The following is a 4046-nucleotide window of genomic DNA, read 5'->3' as shown; positions in this document are numbered from 1 at the left end:
CGAGAAAGTCATCAAAAATGGCCATCATGCAGCGCTGGAATGTTGCAGGAGCATTACACAACCCGAAAGGCATTCTTCTATAAGCAAAAGTACCATACGGTCAAGTAAATGTGGTTTTCTCCTGATCTTCTAGATCTATTGGGATTTGAAAGTATCCCGACATGCCATCAAGGAAACAGTAGAAATGATGCCCCGCTAGTCATTCCAATATTTGGTCAATAAATGGCAAAGGAAGGTGATCTTTCCTAGTGACATCATTCAGTCTTCTATAGTCAATGCAAACTCGCCAACCAGTAACTGTCCTAGTGGGGATTAACTCATTCTTTTATTCTTCACTACTGTCATTCCTCCTTTTTTCGGGACAACTTGGGTTGGGCTCACCTACTTGCTGTCTGATATGGGATAGATGATTCCTACATCCAAAAGTTTTATTACCTCAGCCTTAACGACTTCCTTCATATTCGGGTTCAATCTTCGCTGAGGTTGGATCACAGATTTGTAGTCATCCTCCATTAGGATCTTATGAGTGCAGAATGATGGGTTTATACCCCTAATGTCAGAGATCTTGCATGCAATAGCTGATTTGTGCTTTCTCAACATGCTAACAAGCTTATCCTTCTGCTCCGTAGATAAGTTTGACAATCACAGGGACTTTAGAGTCCTCCATTAAGAATGCATATTCCAAATGTGTTGGAAGAGTTTTCAGCTCAAGTTCTGGTGGTTCAATAATTGATGGGAGTAAACTGCCCTCCTTCAATTTATCAATCTCCTCGAAATCATTCACCTCATGTTCACACTTATACTCCTCGTCTTCTAATTGGGTATCCATTTCTTTACAATCTATGATGGATATCAGCGTGTCCATTCCACATAGTTCCACTTTTGAAATAGCAACTCCAACTGAAAAGAGTTCCTGCCTTTGATCTTGATAGGAAGAATCAAACTGAGCAAGGATTCTGTCTAAACTTTCGTCCAAATGGTCGCTCATTGACACCGACATGGATTCCTCAAACTGCTTTACCACATTATCTAATTCACAATTTTGCCCTTGAATCCTGGTGATGTACTCTTCAACCGATTCTTCTACTGGCTGTTGAGTTATACACTGCTCATGGTGAGAATAACACGACATGTCGTGTGATGCAATTATTTGGACTTTCTGCTCCACGTGTTCAACCATTCTCAAGATAGTGTCAAATGCCTCAAACATGTTAATCATTTTCTACAATAAAAAGAATAAGGAAACGTTAGAACAATGACAGAATAAGAAGATATGAAATAGAATATATGGTGAAATAGCTAAGAAAACAAAGTGCAAAGTATCTCTAAACGCCTTCTCCCCGGCAACGGTGCCAAAAACTTGACAAGGTCTCCTCCACGTGTTCAACCATTCTCATCAGTAGTGTCTAGAAAGTATAAAGTATCATCGAAATCAAGAGAATGCCGCATGGCTTCAGCAAGGCGGTATGTGAGCTTGTCATCTCCAACTCTCAATGTGAGCTCTCCGCCGTCCATGTCAATCAATGCCTTGGAAGTCCGCAAGAATGGTCTCCCAAGTATCAAAGGTACATCCACATCCTCATCGACGTCTAGCACTACAAAGTCAACCGGAAAAATGTACTTGTCCACCTTGACGAGCACATCTTCAATGATGCCTCTCAGATGTCGCACTGTTGGGTCCGCTAGTTGCAAAGTCATCCGAGTAGGCTTAGGCTCGCCCAAGCCTAGCTTTTGAAAGAAAGTGTATGGCATGACATTGATACTAGCCCCTGAGTCTGCCAATGCCATTTCCTCACCTAGATTGCCAATATTACACGGAATGATGAAGCTTCCCGGGTCTTTCTTCTTGTTCGGCATGTTCTTTTGCAATACCGCTGAGCATGAAGCATCTTAAATCACTGAAGTACTTTCCTCCAATTTCCTCTTGTTAGTCAACAAATCTTTCAAGAACTTCGCATACTTAGGCATTTGGGACAATGCGTCAACAAAAGGAATATTAATGTAGAGTTGCTTAAACAAACTCAGGAACTTCTTGTACTGTTCATTCCCTTGGTCATTTTTCAATCTAGAGGGATAAGGGATTCTTGGCTTGAAAGGAGGGGGTGCCACCTCTTTCTCTTTGCTTGTTTCCTCTTCCACCTCTATAACCTCGGGTGCGTGTTCTTTTGGCTTCTCACTTGGAAGCCTACCTTCAACCTCATGACCACTTCTCAAAGTGATCGCCTTCACATGCTCTCTATTGTTGGTCTCTGTATTGCTCGACAAGCTTCCATGTGATTTTTCAGAAAGAGACTTCGCAATTTGCCCCACCTGATTTTCAAGGTTATGCAAAGAGGCGGTGTGGTTGCAAAGTGTAGCCTCGACTGATTCAAACCTTGTATTTGCAGATTGCACAAATCTAGTCAAGTGCTTCTCTAAGTCATTCATTCGGGTTTCCAAACTTGAGACTCAATTTTCCATCTGACGTGCTTGTTGTTATTGTTGGAAACCCTGTGTCCCCATGGCCTTTTGTGGACCCTGATTACTCAATGAGAAATTGGGATGATTCTTCCAACCCAAATTGTAGATATTGCTATATGGGTTTTCTTGAGGTCTCATGCCATTACCTATAAAATCAACGTTCTCCACCGAAGACACATCACCGATAGAGATCGGGCAATCGGAGGGAGCATGTCCTCCACCACACCGGGTGCAATTAGTCACGGCCGCCACTCTATTTGAAGTTAGAAGATCTAACTTCTTACTCAAATTCTCCACTTGAGCTGCCAATGAAGTTACCGCATTTATTTCAAGGAGACCGGGCAATTTTTTCTTCTCCCTAGCATTCCATTGGTAGTTGTTTAACCCTATTTCTTCAATTAACTCACGGGCCTCATCGGGGGTCTTGCTACCTAAGTTACCTTCTGCTGTCGCATCCAAGAGTTACCTTGTACTCGTGTTTAAACCATTGTAAAAGGTATGAACAATCATCCACTTCGTGAATCCGTGTTGCGGGCACTTTCTCAGGAGCTCCTTGAACCTTTCCCATGTCTCAAATAGAGACTCCAATTCCAATTGAACAAAGGATGAGATCTCATTCCTAAGCTTTGCAGATTTTCCGGGAGGGAAATAGCAGGCAAGAAAAGCTTCTACCATCTCCTCCCATGTGGGAATCGATGCTCTAGGTAATGAGTGTAGCCACTGCTTCGCTCTCCCTTTTAGGGAAAATGCAAAGGCTCTTAACTTGATGGCATCATCCGTCACTCTGTTTATCTTCAGCATATCACACACCTCGAGAAAACTCTCTATATGACTGTTTGGATCCTTATCGGCCAAACAGTTGAACTGTGCAGATTGCTGCAACATGTGGATGAATATCGGCTTCAACTCAAAGTTCTGAGCTGTAATCTGGGGATAATGTCCGCTATTGCTGATTCTGTTCTCCCATGTTTTCAGATCCTTCCACATCCGAATCAGCTAAATTAGACTGTTCTTGCATAGGCTCTTTCCCTTTTCTTCTAAGTGTATGTTCAATCTCAGGATATCCTTCAATCAATATTGAGGGATTCCCTCGGGTCATAACCTAGAGCTGCACCCAAAAAGAAAGAAAAAGAAATCAGAATGATGATAGAATAAGAAGATATGAAATAGAATGTATGGTGAAATAGCTAAGAAAACAAAGTGCAAAGTATCTCTAAACGCCTACTCCCTCGCAACGGTACCAAAAACTTGACAAGGTCCCCTTGCGTATATCCCGCAAGTGCACGGGTTTGTCAAAGTAATAATCCAGGATGAGCGGGTATCGAATCCACAGGGAGTAGGGAATAAAAACACTTAATCCAATTCTTAGCTATGTGAAAGATCAGTATTGATAAGTGTGAAAATGATTCAATTCTCAAAAGTAAAAACAACAAGTAAGAGAGCACGAGAAAAGGAGGAGGTAAGGCAATCAATAAAGATGGGGTACTCGGATAATGCTTAGCCTAAGATAATTGTTTCAAATGCAAGAACTCTCTATTATGCTTCCTGATCGATGCAATGGTGAGTCATGGAAATCCTTAATTACA

At 41.9% G+C, this 4046-nt stretch overlaps 1 non-coding gene across 1 annotated transcript; it reads left to right on the top strand.

Moving 5' to 3' along the window:
• The first annotated feature begins 2980 nt into the window (after positions 1-2980).
• LOC120266172 lies at positions 2981-3087 on the top strand. Its single transcript, XR_005538019.1, has one exon. It is a non-coding gene; the product is annotated as a small nucleolar RNA R71 (small nucleolar RNA).
• The last annotated feature ends 959 nt before the right edge of the window (positions 3088-4046 follow it).

The sequence above is a fragment of the Dioscorea cayenensis genome, chromosome 1 (genome assembly GCF_009730915.1).
Source record: "Dioscorea cayenensis subsp. rotundata cultivar TDr96_F1 chromosome 1, TDr96_F1_v2_PseudoChromosome.rev07_lg8_w22 25.fasta, whole genome shotgun sequence".
NCBI classification, from domain to species: domain Eukaryota; kingdom Viridiplantae; phylum Streptophyta; class Magnoliopsida; order Dioscoreales; family Dioscoreaceae; genus Dioscorea; species Dioscorea cayenensis.
Note: the sequence above shows the minus strand (reverse complement) of the source record. Positions and strands in the feature narration are given on the sequence as shown.